This window comes from Neolamprologus multifasciatus, chromosome 12 (genome assembly GCF_963576455.1).
Source record: "Neolamprologus multifasciatus chromosome 12, fNeoMul1.2, whole genome shotgun sequence".
Classification (NCBI taxonomy): Eukaryota; Metazoa; Chordata; class Actinopteri; order Cichliformes; family Cichlidae; genus Neolamprologus; species Neolamprologus multifasciatus.
In genome coordinates, this window is record NC_140450.1 from 28,341,577 (window position 1) to 28,357,876 (window position 16,300).

Below are 16,300 nucleotides of genomic sequence, written 5' to 3' on the forward strand. Positions count from 1 at the left end.
CCCTTCCTTGTGTCTTTGCTGAGCAGGGCCTGATTAAAGCAGCAACCTATGACCTAAGGACTCACCCGACACTGCCAAGTTACACAACACTTTTTAATATATATATTTATTTTTTTATACCGCATGATTAGATGTTCTTTCGAGAACTCTTGCCCTGTGCCTTGCAGACTCTTTCCACACTCTCACTCGGAGAGAATTGGAGAGATTGGATTACTCAACTGTCAGTCAATCATATGAGTGTTGATGCAATCACACCATGAAATGTCCCCAAACAGATGGCCAGCCACCACCACATGCGCACACCCCCACCCTCTGTCAGTAAAACACTCTAAGCTCCTTAGAATTTTTTTAACCATGCTTATCACTAATTTGTGTATTTTTGTGAAAGCGATCACAGTCATATTTCTGCACTGATGATTATGCTAACGACACCTCCTTTTGTTTATAAATTAACAGCTATCATTCCCATTAGTTTACATCTTTCACATCTCATGCAACAGATGAGAAATGTGCAAGCATGTCTTAATGAGTTCATGAATCCATGGCTGCGCTTAAGACAATAGCATGCCAGGGGGCTAAGTGCTGGGTGTATTTTGGGGCTGGGCGGCAACCCCAACGCCGGGCCCGACAGGCAGTGGAGGAGGAGGTTGAGCCAGAGCAGGTGTCTCGGCTGACATCTGCTTCAGTTCACTGGGGAAACACAAGCACCCTGCAGCTACAGCACTGACAGTGCCCTGGCTACATATGACCAAGGTAGAATCTTTCCACTTCTTCTTCTTGTTTTTGATTTATCATCCAGAGGATGTAGTCCCTTTTCCTTAAGAATTGTGTTTTTTTCTCTCCTTTGTTTATATAACATTAATGATTCATGTGGTAAAATTAGACTGTTGTGTGAACATGTGACTTTGCACTGGATAATTTTTTCCCTACTTTTGCTCGCTTCTTACACTTTTCTATATTCTATGTTCAGTTTTTAAGCTTAATCCATGAGAAAAACAGGATGTATTTATGTCAGGGCATTAAGGGGATTCGACCCAGATCTCTTACAGACATTAAAGAAAGAAATCGTTGGATCTTCAGTCTCATGTAATATTGATGCTGTCGTGTTTACTCATCAACCCACTTTCCTCCTGAATCTAATCAAGCTGACAACACAAACCCACAAAGCTGTTGATTCAAAAGCGCTATCGATCCAAGTTTGGGTTCCATTGACCCAAGTGCATTTTTAAAGACTTTGTAGTGTAATCAAAGGCTCTGTGGACAGGCTCTCTTCTCTATGACCTGAGCTCTGCAGATATATATTATATTTTGCCCCTATAGGTCATATACAGCCCAGATTGCCTTATTCTGTGCATTTCCCATGATCAGACATTGATTTCCCCATGTGCTTCTCAGACAATGGATGATGATGATGATAAGACTAGGATATCATGGCAAGTGTGGAGGAGGATGATCTGCTGAGACAGATTTATGCTGAATTGAGGATGGGGAGGTGGAGATGGTGTTGGTGCTAGTGGGGGTGTCTGACAGCAGTATCTGATAGAAATTCTGAGCATGCACTGGGGTGATGGTGAATCCCAGTCCATATGCGTCCTGTAAATAAAAGAAGCATTATCACAGTAATCTAACCTATTTCCAGAACTCCACATTTCATGAAAAATAAACATGCAGTAGTTCTGATCTCTGCTCCTTTGCATACATTTTATGATCAGGGCAATTTTAGTAAGCCCTGCCAGAAATTGCACTGACTTATTTTGCAGCTAGTACTGTATATGTTTTTCTCTTTCCAACGATTTGCTCTTTTGCCCTTGTGTTCGAGGCATCATTTTATTCTGCTCACACACTCTCCCTTTCCAGCCAAGAAATTGCCATTGTTTATCTCACAGCAGCCAATAAGCTCCTGTAAAAAACAAAAATGTCAGGAGGTGAAATTGATCCTGCGTCATAGATGCTTTGTCCATTTTGACATATTTAGTCATCTTTCTGGGACTGAGGTATAGATTTCTGGGCAACACCTCCTGATCGTAGCCTGGGTTTATTGGCAGTAAACCTGCATGGTTGGATCTTTGAATGTGTCAGCTTACATTTGAGCATTTCATATTTAAAGAAGGTACATATATATGTATGTGCATATATATTTATATATGTATCTTGATGGTAAAGACACTGAAAGGCCTTATTAGTGATGTAAACTTTCAAAGAAGTCTAGTACCTCATTAACTTGTTAACGTTACAATGAATCATCAATGGGGACAATCCCTGGATTTGTAAACTTGAAAAGCAATGCTTTTTGTAGCCTTGTGATTTGGACTTTAAAGAGACCAGCACTCCACAAAGGTAATTAAATAGGCAAAACATTTCGTAACTGAATGTGTTGGTACAAAATCAAACCTTTTAAACCTATATAACTGCTGCTAGGTCACCTGAGAATTATCTGAGGTAAGAGTTGGGTTTAGCTTTAGTCACAAACTAAATAGTCCAAACTGAAAAAACTTCAAAAACCATATCATGTTTCAAATCATGTCTGAAACAATTTGGAATGGCAGTCTTTCTGACTTAACAGAAACCCTATACCTGTTTCCAGATGGATCATCAATGATCTTGGGGATGTTAAAAGGTTAAAAAAAGAATCAAAAGTGGGCATCAATTATCTCTATGAAATATTTTTATTAAGTACTGTCTTACTGAACACTCAAGACTAGATCTACCTGGCCAGTCAGCCTATTCACTGGACTGCAGAAAAAAACTGCAGCACCAAAACGGAAGCCAAAATGTTTTTTTCCCCGTGAAATGATAGTGATAACCTCTAAACAGATTATATTATTAAATAAACATTAAAAAAAATGTATTTTGCACCTACCTTGCATCTTAAGATGTAGAAGAAACAATACAAATCGGAACATAAATGGGAACATAAATTTACATTTTTGGCTGTCAAGAAGGACAAGTTACCCTAGAAAGTTGATTTTATTTATCTGAAGGCAGTGTTTTCAGAAGTTATGTTGAGGCCCAGTAATCAGCTCTAATGTATTATTGGAGTAAATTGGTCTTTAGAGACAAAAATTGACTTTTGCTATCCATTTTTGTACAGTAAAAGTCCAAAATTATTGTCTGTTTGTGGGAGAATCACAGCTAGAGGGCTTTTGTACCAGCAGCTGTAGCCTCATAATTATCTGCATGACTGAGCGTTCATGCAACAAAATGCTGAAAATAAATGACCTAGTGGCACTCGAGATGGGTTGTATTAATCAATAAACACATTTACAATACATGTTTAGCCTTTTTTTGACTGGGGATTCGTGGCTTCTTTGTTTCTGTTGTTCCATTAAAAAAAAATGCAAAGAATTTTTCAAACAGTGCAAAATTCTTGAAAGAGCAGTGTAATATATAATAGATGAACCTAAATAACTGGGCTTGTGAGTATGGTATAAAGAAGTACATCTTTTTTGCAGCTGCCAGGTGTGGAGCAGTTCACTGCACCATCCATATACTTGGTAAATACTGTTATAGGGGGTGTCTAACAGCCGTGTTTGTGGGTCCCTCCAGCCTGAAGTCACTGATGATCTGGCATCAGCCTGTCTGGGAACAGGATTAGTGGGTGAATATGGAGGTAAGGACTTGTAGATAGATCAGCGGCCACTAACTGAGCCACACATGCAAACAAGCGCATTATCAACAGGACTAATTTAGCTACATTACTGAGCACATGTCTGCAGTAGATCGATGTGCTGTTTAATTCCCTTCATGCAGATCCTAGAATATGATGTGATTGGTACAAGAATATAAGTTATAGGTAAACTGATCAACTCGTATAGTAAACAGAGAATCCCTCTCATTGATGGTTGTATTCTGCCGTAATTGTCTTTGTGGAACAAATTTAGTCTATATTGGCAGCAGCTATTTAATCCAATAGAGCTTTACTTTTATGGCAATATTATTGTTCAGAACAGTCGCCTCCTGCATTTAAGATTTTGCTCAAGTCATTATCATTTTGTTGTTACAGAAAGTCCACATTAGCTTTAATCCTTCTTATGAGAAATCCAAATAACCGTCTAGCTGGGATATAGCTTAATTAGATGGGATACTGAACGCGTATACACCCTATCCTATTAAGTTCTGGATTTTGCAGTCTTTGTTAATTGAGTTCAAACATAAGCTTGTTTTGAATTCTGGTCAGACTAAGTGTATGCTGTTTCAATACATTTTTCAGCATTATTTTATGTAGTTATTTGTCAGCTATAAATGTAAATACAATTATGACTGTAGATAAAATGTAATGTAAAAAAAATAAAATTGCATTAAAAGCAGTTTCTCAATTAATATATTCAAAAATCAATAACTAAACATTTCCTTTAGTTCTTTCTTTGGCTTTTTCTTAAAATTTCATCCCTAATAAAGCAATGTAATTATTATCCCATCTAGACCCAGATGTGAAATACTACTAACTGTGTTTAGTCTCTGTTTTGGCCTCCAGCAACACTGTTTAATGGATTGGTTTTATTGTGCAATGCTCCTGCTCAGAGCCTATGCACAGCTTTGCAGGCTGTTGCCTATATGGTGGAGCTGTTTAATGTCACCAGGTAACAAAATGTGAAATACGCAGTCTGTGGGCTACTGTAGTCTTGTTTGTGCTGCTCTTGGGTTTTCAGACAGTTTTGGAAATAGAAATTATAATATATAAAGACTTTCTCTATAGTGAAGTGAAACTTAATGTCAAAAACAATAGACACTGTGGACATTGTTTCTCGGGGTGTTTCTAGAGAGTTTATCCAATGTTGTCCATCCATCTTGCAAAGTTAAACCAGAAATACTGTAAAAACATACTTAACTGTACTGTGAAATAATTTTTGATTTTTGCTGGACATCAAAACTTGCATCCAGAGATTTTAAAAATGACGTGATGTGTACCTCCAGAGGTAGGTCCGTTTGACCTTTGACCCTTGTAGGATCAATTGTCTCCTCTAACCTGTTTAAACTGGGAGAAGGTCATGTCCCTTAGGGACACATGGTGGTTACAACCTTGACCTTGTGTAACACAGCCACCTGCACACACTCATCTGAGTGCCTTGATGTATATTTAGGTGTGTCTCAACAGTTATTTGCTTTTGGGTCATCACCAAAGAATGCACTAAGTGAAGTTTGTCATCAAAGTGTTTTCAAAATATTTTGAGTGCACAAGAGGAAGGATGAAAGAGGAAGGTTAAATGGGGGATGAAAAATGCCATTAGCAAAGCCTGTTTAAGGATGGAGCTCCATAGCTGATACACACACACACACACACACACACACACACACACACATGCATGGCTGTAAATACACATGCACAATGCCCTTCCGGCAGGCAGATATTCAGGAGATTTAGTTCCTTTTGAATATGTAATGAGTTTAACATGCATGATGAGCCGCTGGTTGATTCCTGGTGAAGCAGCTGTGATCCACACAGCACATTCAGGATTATCTGCCACCAAAGATAACGACAAGAACAAAGCCAGGGAGAGCGCTGCAGGCAGAGGAAGCCCTCGCTCTTCAGCAGCGAGTCCCTCATGGCTTATTTGATTGGAGAATTTCCCCCACATTACCTTTGCATGCCTCTAGGCTGGGGTCCCCTTTTGAGGGTGGGCAGCCTTGGGGGAGGTAATGTTGGCTGTGGAGGCAACAAAGCATTAGCAAATATTGTTCTTTGAATGATTCTGTTAAAAATAGAACAAAACTTCTTAGAGCTCTGCTTTCCATCAATTCAATCCACCCAATAGACTGAAGAGCCATGCAGCTCAATAGCATGTAATCTGTAGAGAGGTCTTTGGGAATTTAGTTTAATTCTATAGTAGTAGCCAGATTCTAACTACCTAACAGACCTACAATCTCATCTGCAACATGTGTGCTTTGATTGAGATGTGCATGTTAGCAAAAAAGCAACTGTGCAAAAAGTTACAGCTCTCATATATGTTCAGGGTCCTGCAACATACCTGGTTCCACATTATTCTAACCTTCCCTAATAATGTCATCAAGGATTAGTATTATATATGTTGGCACTGTTTGGTGTTGCGCATAGACAGTAACATATTAGCTATTGTTTTGTGTTTAGTGTTGATTATTTTGTATTGTTGGCTCTAGTACCTAAGGTACCAGACTCCCATTAATCACCCTGATCAATTATCTTGAAGATGAAGATGAAGTGTTTTAAGTGGGCAGTTATTGTAGAAAAGCATAACTTCCATTCCATTTACTATTTTTAGTCCCTACAACACAAAAAAGAGACACATCAGTCAACAATAATTTATGACGGCTAATTCTGGCATTTAGATAATGCAAGGATAACTACTGCCCTACAAAACACATTTCATAAACTCAACTGTTGTGTACTTTTTTACTATTAGTTTAATAGTTTTAGCCTTAACCTATAATAGAATACGCATCCATCCATTCTCTAGTTACAGAGAGGCTGGTTACACCTTGGACAGGTCGCCAGTCTGTCGCAGGGCTAAAACATAGAAACCTATCCCCACTAACTGCATGTCTTTGGGCTGCGGGAGGAAGCCAGAGCACCCAGAGAGAACCCACGCAAATACGGGGAGAACACGCAAACTCCACAAAGAAAGAATGTTACATAAACTACCATAGTCCACTTGTAAATCAGATCCAAAGTAGCGATTATGGAATAAAAGAGTTATAAAGTCATAAATCTGAAGCAATAATGTTTGTTATAAAGCTACCTTTCAAAAATGTAATAACACGAATCAATATTTTAACACTCTGTACACTTTATTACACTTTATATACAATGTATTCTTACAGATTTTTATTCAGTTTACTTAGGATGCCATTACTGATCAGACTGGACCTACAGTGAGCCTAGCTTTCCCCTTGTGCAAATATTTATTGACTAGTAAATAGTAAAATGTATATGCATTTATTATGGAATCCAGGAGTGGATAAATAAATGTGAAGTACAGGAGGTGTCACTCCCTGGTTTCAGATTTCTACTTTCATGTCTACTCTGCAGATAATGAAGTACAGTATTTCTCCTTGTATCGTGGAACAAAAAGAAGGTAGGCTGTCCTTAAAACCTTTTGTAGTGCTAAAACGTACAGTGCCAAACACGTGACAGGTTATTGTGCTCCAAAGGCTTTTAAAAAGTGCTTCTACACAATGCTGTTGTTGTTGCTGTAGTAGTAACACAGTAACTCTTAAAAATATGGAATATTGGAATTTCTAATTTTTGTGAAAAATATAAACTCCATACAAAAAAGCAGTTTCAAATATTAACAAAAAACTGATATTTTTGATTTGCCCATAAACCATTAGCAGAAATTTTAAATATGCAATTAAAACAATCTGGTGTACTGGTAAAGGGAAAAAGTCATGAAAATGGAATGATTGGGAAACTATAACCTTCAAAGTGACATTGGAGAAAAGAGAAAGTCATATTTCCATCCTGTTTTCTGCATCTCTCATGTTCTGTTCTCTCTTATTTTTTTAACATTTCAGGTTTGAGTGGCACTTCATTTATATCATTGCGTCCCCTTTTCCTGCTGTGGTTTGATTGCACCTGACTGAGCACCACTCTAGCACCAATTAGTGCCGCCAGCTGTTTTTCTTGATGAATCAATCCCTAATATAAAGACACTGGGTAGAAACATGAATTCAGTTCAGTTTGTTTCTGCAGATTCTTTATTTGGCTAGAAAGCTAACTGATCTGAGAAGTAAAATGATTTATACATATACTTCATCAGTGCAAATATTTCATATGGACAATTAGAATTCTGGGTCAAGACCCAGAAATATTAACTCCATCCCATTGAATGTCGCATGGAAATTGCTTCAGTGATAACAGCACATCATATATTAACTGCAAAAGGCCTATACAGAAGTAACATCATCCTTTCATTCCCCTGCCCCTGCACTTCTTACCACAAGCCTTCTAAAAGTTTAATGGTTCTGCAGGTGCTCTCTTTTTCTGCTGGAGTCTCTCATTTTAACCTCAAGCCATTGTGGTGTAAGATGATCGGTGCAGAAGTCATTGAGAGTCCCAGCGTTTAACTTGAGAGAGACCTTATTAGAGGCAATTCAGTGTGCTTCTTTTCAGAGCCACTGACACCTCAAGCAGCAGCCGCTCACTAAGGTTGTCCAAAGTTGAGGCGGCTGTTTCTGAAGAAGTGAATTTTTTTGTCACAAGTGTCTGAGATGGGAGTTTCTTGACTGACATGATGACGACCTCTAAAACTAATGACTTGGCTTTTGGCTCGTATCTCCAGATGAGGCTCTTGACAGTGGCAGTGGTCGGGTAGATTTGTGTAATATGATCCTCAACTTGACAACAGCACGCCAAAGGACTACTAAGCTCATAAAGTTATAAAAAGCCTGAATTCTTTATCAGTTTCTAGTGGTTATTTGACTATTCCCCGTAGCTGTAATGGCTCAGGGAAGCTAGTGGATAAATTGTACTCTATTGAAATAGGAAAGTGCATGAAATAGAATATCTGTGTTACACTTTTTTGTTCTAGAAATAAAATGAGGCTTGTTCTATTTTCCCTCTTCGTTTTCTGTGGCATCTTTAAACAAGATCTCCAGCGGCGGGTGAGGGGGAGTTTCAGTATTCAGCCTTCTCTTGCTTCCAGTCTCCTGCTGGACTTGAATAACACAGTGACCTAGTTAGGAGGGAGTTGATGATCTCCCCCCACCTTGTCACCAGTGGAGACTAACAGATGAAATAATTTCCTTCTGTACGTGATGCCTGAAACAGAGCTTTCATCCAAAAAAGAGTGGACCCAGGCTTAGCCCAGACTTGTGTGACACACAGCGCCTGTCTTATCAATGCAAATGATCCGGCTCCCTGGTGATTTTGGCACTGAGATCTGGCAAAAAACAACCCCCCCCCCCCCCCCCCAAAAAAAAAAAGCCCTCCGCTCATCTGGCCCCAGCTTTTCTCTGGACAGAGCGAAAAACCTGCCAAGTGGGGGAGGCTTCAACTTGCTACAGTCAAGTGGTGTTGGCAACCAATTAATGGGAGCAAAAGGGTATAAAAAAGCACCTTGCACAGCGCTTTTCTCAGGCTCCCGTTTCCATGGGCACAAGCTCTCCAGGGGAGCTGGTGTCAGATCGTAACAGGTAGCTACACAACGGTGCAAACTCCTCTGAGGTCAATTATGCCTTTGGAAGAGTTTTCTTTCATTAATCAGCTGCAAACTTTGTGACTTGAGGGCTGCAGGAATGTGTGATTTTGCAGTTTACCTTCAGGTCTGGTGTGAGGGCAGACTCTGCTTGAGGCTTGTATTTTTTCACCCCCTCTCCTCTCTGAGAGAAGGCGGAACTGTGCTACTGGATCATCTGCCAGCAGAGCTACCCCAATGCCAGCTCCTTTTCATTCAGACAGAACAAACGCCTGCATTATTCAGACTGCCATCTCTCTATAATGGATCTCCTATTACTCTGCCAGGCCGCTGGGCTGCACACTTACCAGCAGATATGTTTACTGTTCTGCTGCTAGTTTCCTGCAAAAATGCAAAGGCATGTTCCAGACAGCATGCCAGAGGATCACTCTCAGAGCTAACACCCTAGCAATGTGGGATGTTTTCTGTTGATTTATTAGACAGCGGTGAGCCTGAGCAATATTTGAGTGTGGCTGTGAAGTGTGCCACTTTACATCACCACCACCACCAAACTGCCAGCAGAGCAGATTTAAGCATGTCCACACTCCATGCATCCTGGGATAAATGCGTTTACATAGTGCGCTTAGGTCTGGTGTGCACTATTGCCCTTCTCCCATCCTTTTACCTGGTTAATGGCCAAGTGGTGATGTATAGAAGGTCACACGGTGAGCTGCCATGCCAGTGGCCCAGTGTGTGAGGGCGACCTGTTTGCCTGCTGCTCAGTGTCTTTCCACCCACTGTTTTATTGGCATCAGTAGCAGTTGAAAGTGCTGCTCTCCAAGATGTAATCAGCACGTACATTCCAAAGGCCAAATAGGATTTTGCCTTAGTCCTTAGTTTGGCTCCCAGGTGCTTGCCAAGTGCATTGATGAGGTCATTATCCTCTGAGGCTGCCACACCAATTAAAAAAATTGGTGTCACAGGTCAGGTCATATAACAAGATTTACACTCCGAGCTACTGGATTCAGACATAGTTTCAGTGTCTGTGAATTGAAGCATTAACCAAACTCAGTAAGTGAGCTCAAATCTGGCTTTCATCAAGATAATACTGTGGTCTCATCAGACTACAATCAGATGTGTCTGTTCTGCAAATGCATGACTCATCTCCTCACGTCCAAATGTAAATCTGACATTAAATCTTCTGATGTCAGATGTGTGCAGAGGTGCTGTTAGAATCCAGTTTTGCTTTTTAGCACAGAGAAGGTCAACCACATGTTAAAAATCTTTGGGGTGATAAAGTCTGTGTCTCTACATACCTGCATGGCAACATCAGGCTGCTGTTGTAATTTACAGCAGCCACCACACAGAGTTTTCAAACCTCAGACTCAGAGCGTTTATAGGCTGTGTGTAATAGTGTGTAGGGATTTTCCTTAATCATCATTTCCTTGCACAATATAACCCCTGTTTGAAAAAGCAAAGGTGATGAGGAATCGGAAAACATTTTGAAGGAAGCAGTAAAAAAAAAAAAAAAAGATAATAATAAAGAGAATGCCTTCATTTTTCAGCTTTTTTGAAATGAGTAGACCTCCATGTCCTGCAATACAGTAAAATTTTGCCTTTTCATGTACTTAATTCATGTATCCAACGTGCTAATAAAAATCAGAGCTACTTATCCTAACTTTTCCAGAAATGGATTACTTCCCAATACATCATCCAAATGTATGTCTAAGCAGCCGGGACATGTTCTTGTGAAAAGAGCAATAGCCACACAAGATCAGACCTAATAATATTTAAGTGTCACTGCCAACACAGCACAAAGTTTTTAATTCAGTTTCAACCAAATCATTCATGCATCTTGATCTTTTCAACTCAATATGCTATATGAACCATGTGCCTATGAAAAAAAGTGGTTATATATCAGTGCTGTTTGGTGACTTTTACAGAAATGCAGAAAGCACTACACTGTAACCCAGACCTGGCCATTACACAGCCCCCAGGCCACATCTAACCCTTTGGTTGTTCATGAGCGGCTCTGAGATGCAGAATGGAAGGCAGATCTTGCATTTCCGTCTTAGACATTGAACCTGACTTTAATGCACTTGTTCAAGGTCAAAACAGACAACATTTCTCTCATCGAACAAGAAAATAACTGAAAAGTGCAGAGGAAGCAATTAAATTACAAGTAAAATGACATTTTGCAAAAACATGCACATTTCAATAAATTAAACATTTAATAAAATGTTGGTGTTTTCACTGTGCCTGTTATTGGTGTGGCCCTACACAAAAGTCCCAGTTTTTCATGGGGCCCTTGGGAAAATCAGTTGCCCATCCCTGCCTTAACCCTCATCTCTAGAAACATAAAAAAAAATGCAACGATGCAGAATAGCGATTGGCCAGTGGATTCAAGATGGTGAGATAACATGACAGCTTGCACTAACTGATGCTCACTCCTGTGTAATTTTAATGGATTCATTCTGAGTTTATAAGTATGCATAGATTTGCTGGAAGAATTAATAATACACTAATCAATATTTATATGTAGAGTATTCTTTTTTTCTATTAAATAAACTCAAAAATGACTGGTCATTGGTGACCTGATAGATGTTTAGACGTAAAATCCCCAGATACATCACTCAAATGAATGCCAGTGTTTCTTCCTGTCAATGGGATATATATACAGATAATGTCTTGCTATAACTGTCATGGCGTCTGGGTTTTTTTGCTTTTGAATTTAGGTTTCAGTGAGGTTTAATGTATGCTCATGTTTCCTGGTTTAGTGTCCTCCTGTTCTTATTCTATAGAGTATCTTATGTCTTGAGTGGTATTTCAGTCTGTGATTTTCGTCTCATTTTTTGTGAGTTTACTTGGTTCTAAGTTTCTGTTTTGCTTATCCTGTGTTTGGGGACTCCTGATTTGTTTCTGATCTCAGTCTCTTCTATATTATTTATTTTTAGTATTTAGAACCACTTTCTTCAGTCTCCTTTGTTTATGTAGTTTATTTATTTCCTGTTTATTTTGATAATTTTGCATCATGTTTGTTATACATAGTTTTTTAGATTCAATCCCCTCCCCCCACACTTTTGAACATAGGTCAAAGTGTTCTACATATTGAGCAGAACACTTACCCATGTTCTCTTCACATCTATTTCATATGATTTCCTGTTAAATTCTGCTCGGCACACTGAGAAATTAAGTTAAAGTGGTAGCCACCTATATTCATCCAGACAAACTGTCAGTATGCTCTGACTTGGGAACATGAGAACATATTGGGCTTAAAGTCAGTGGTCACAATTAGACACCTCACACAGAGTAATCTGAGCCATTGTTATTATGAGATAAAGATCTGAGTATTGTCAGTTTTATATGTGTATGCATAAGAATAATATTTCAAGAGATAATCTCGGGCAAAATTTGTAAAAATATGTAGAAATATCATGTTAGTGGGATCTCCTTTCAAATTACTGTGAGCAGTGAGCTCTAGCCATACTGACGGTCTCTTCAAAATTAAGTGAAGGGCCTTTGTTCGCAGACCAGTCCTCTGTGCTGACATGCCATTCCCAGACCAGATGGATCATATGGCGTCTCCTTAATGTCCTGTGTAAAGCAGCTATAAAACTGGCTCACTCTATTCCCAGCCTTCAAACAACCTCCCTCACAGTGAAAGCATTTATAAGAATCGTAGCAATCACCAGAAACTGAAATATCATCTTACATTTTCTGTTGCCTCTTTTTTTCACATGCCTACTCATCTTTTCCTTTACCACAATAAGAAGAGGAGATTGATTGAGTGCTAGCCCTGCTACCTCCCTTCTGATTTCCAGACACATTTATACTTTAGTAAGTCTCCCCTGACTGCCACATGACTGTAATATACTGCCTGACTAGATTCACTTATGGCTATAAAAACCTATTGAACCCCCAAAGCTATTATTGTACTCGGTGCTGCTCTGACTGTTTATCGAGCTGAAATCAAATAAACAGCCTGTGAGTGCATTTTGCAGTGTTTGGTATGTTCTGCAATGATTCCAAGCATTTTGCCGAGCCAATGTACACCTACATAAATGTCAAACTAAACTATAACTCGAATCCATTTAAATGGAAACAGTGAATGTGAATATTTCATATTTAGTTTTATTAGTCCAACAAAAGCATGTCAGGTATTAAGTTCCAGCCTGTCTTACATATTTGTCTTCTGAGAATGCAATGTACATAGAAATCGGCTTTAAAAACAGAGATCTTTCTGGCTGAGCATGTGGTAACACCTTGTCCTCTGAATACATTCGCATATTGTAATGCATGCATAAGACACAATTTTAATGTGATCTGTTAATCAGTGCAAAAGTTCAGAATCAAAGAGTAACATTTACCAGCAGCATTATGTGTCTACTTGGATGTGTTTTGCCATATTTCTGATGACCAGTTTTGACTTTGAATCATTGTCGTGAGAACATTTAAGTTGGCACTCATGACCTTAGAGGGAAATTAAATTAAAGTAAATCAGACTTTGCAGGTTAGGGACCCAAATGCAAACTCAGGAGGCAGGCAGAGTAAACAAAAACCAAGCAAAATTTTTTTTAATATTTATATTTATTCCTATTTATACGTACACTGGGTGATCGGGTATCGAGAGAAAACAAAAAATACACACTATCAAATAAAACAGGAATTGACAGGAAAGACACTCAAACTTGACACAAAGGAACTATGACATAGGACATATGGGGAAATAGCACAAAAACTGATATCATGAAAGTTGGATTTAGGAAATTTATAGAAAATTTGCAGTTCAAGGTCAAGGTTAGTTAAGCACTTAAGCCCTTTTCAAAAGTAACATTACTGGCTTACCCTGGAAGTGAGAGCATTTTGTCATTCAGAGATAAATTATGTTTCTGTTTTGTTATGCTTTAGTAAGCAGTGTAGTAGTAGTAGTAAATATTAAAGTACTTAATATGTCCAATGTTTTCACAGTTACTTATTATTAGGTTTAGGGATGGGAATGATAAGAATCTAGCAGCATAACCAATAATTACACATGCTGTTTAGTTTTTCCCCACTTTGTTGTGATCAGTGCTGGGGTTGTTACTGAAAGTAATTTATTACACATATTCAGTGTTGGGACTAACGCGTTATTAAGTAACGCGTTACAGTAACTACGTTATTATTGTGGTAACGAGCACGGTAACTAGTTATTATGCCAAAATCAGGAACGCGTTAGTCGTTACTGGGATTTAGATAGGGTCGTTACTCGTTACTTCGTGTGGCGGCTATCGCGGAGCTTCCACAGATTCAATAACATTAGCAAGTGGTGGAGGCAGCAGGTGGAGGAGGGAAAGGGGACGCAGAAGGAAAAGAGACCCGAGGCGGCCGCCGGTCCAAGTGTGAACTGAACTTCAGGTAAGAAGTTATGACCTGCAGCCTATCTGGGTCAGATATAAACCAAGTTTAGGTGGAGTTTATTTTCGTTATTCTGACTTTTTCCGTACTGCGTGCTAGCTAGCATGACGGAGTTTCTATACAGCTGGGTGGGTGCTATGAAGTTAATGATGTTGAACTTTATTTTGTTCATAAGTTATTAGAGTTGCCAACCGTCCCGTCTGGTATTCAGAGAAAATATTACGCGTTTCTTATTGAGGTGAAAAAGAACAGTTTGTCCCGTAATTCAGCTACAATGAAAAAGGCACAAAGCTGGAGTTATTCTGTGTCTTTGCTGCACAGCTGCCTCTTCTTCTCTCATTCTCCCTCCTCCCTCTCCCGTTTCTACTGCAATCATGAAAACTGATCAATGATCAGCTGATCGGCTTTTCTCTCTTGTTTGTTTATCGCCCACTTTGCGCCAGAAACAGGAAACCAGCCGATGTCGCGTTAAACAACAGCAGCACGTTTAAGCTTGATCAGCTGTTGTTAGAATTTATTTAATATTAATTTCTAGTATCAGCTGATGTTTGCTGGAGCCACAGCTGCAAAAAAGCTGCTGGTCATGATGTCGGTTTGGTTATCTGGTGAGAGGGAAACATGAAGATGAAACCAGGAGACGTCCTTACTGAATCATCAGAGCTGAACAGGTGATGGAGAAACAGGTTTACCTTTTAGGTGACATAAATGAGTTGAAGGGAAGTTATGAACTGTTTCTGAGAGACAGATAACCCCAGGATCCTTTTTAGGTAGCTGACAGCTGGTAACTGTGCAGGTGCGGATCTAGCAAAGTTTTGCCAGGGGGGCCAGGTAGGGCATTAAAAGGGAGAGGGGGGCACAAAGAAATACTTTTCTTTCTTATTCTCATTTAAAATGTCTAGCTTTTAAAAAATAATTATCTGAATCTTACAACAAAGGATTGATAGATTGATGCATATATACCATCAAAACAGTGAACATCACTGTCAAAACAGCGTTTGTTTTCATTCAAAGGCTTTATGACTTTTCCCATAATGGCGGGCCAGTCTGTAGTCAAAATGCCCGGGCCGATTTTTTGTCCCAGTCCAGCCCTGTATGCAGCTCATCTGCAGTCTGGTGTTACCTACATCTTCCTATTCAGAAGGCAGAATTTCTGAGTTCTGAGTACAATCAAAGCACCACGACTGCAGTTTTTGTGTTGAATGTAAAAAGCGCACATGACGCTGTGACGTAGGCTAGAATCATGGCAGCAGTCAATGACGGTCCAGGCGTGGGATTTCTCTCGTGGAAATATGCACATTATCTTTTCCTTTCTATTGGTAAGTGGCACAGTGCACTTGTGGCAAGTAAGCAAGCTAGAAGACTGGCAAAGTTGTGGAAGCAACACATTAACAAGAGAATTCTGAGTAAAACCAAAGTTACTTTCCCTAGTAACTAGTTACTTTGAAAGTAACGAGTAACTTGAAGTAACTGAGTTACTTTTGATAGAAGTAACTAGTAATGTAACTAAGTTACTATTTTAAAGTAACTTACCCAACACTGCACATATTACACAGAACAATATTCTTAAAAGTAATGCGATGCATTACTTGTGAATTTCTCCATAAAATGACCTGAAACACACTGTTGCATAATTGCTATTTAACAGTATAAACCTATAGAGTAAAGTGTCACACACCAACACAAATCAATATCCTAATGAGGACACACATATGATTTTTCTTTTAGCGTTAAGATGTGAACACAAAGCCAAGAGCACAAAGCTCTGACAAAACTGATTCTACTGTAGAAACATGAACAGGTAGAAACGAAGGCGACAG

At 39.2% G+C, this 16,300-nt stretch overlaps 1 protein-coding gene across 6 annotated transcripts in view; it reads left to right on the forward strand.

The window, feature by feature from the left end:
* The first annotated feature begins 618 nt into the window (after nucleotides 1-618).
* Nucleotides 619-16,300, forward strand: part of tncb (tenascin Cb) — a 104,148-nt gene continuing 88,466 nt past the window's right edge. For 2 of the 6 annotated variants that reach the window (XM_085181494.1, XM_085181495.1), the window contains exon 1: nucleotides 634-753. The gene's annotated coding sequence lies outside the window, so the exon portion shown is untranslated. Of the gene's footprint in view, nucleotides 754-774; nucleotides 3,611-16,300 lie in introns of those variants that run through there. The other 4 variants (XM_085181498.1, XM_085181496.1, XM_085181499.1 and 1 more) reach the window with 4 other exon arrangements.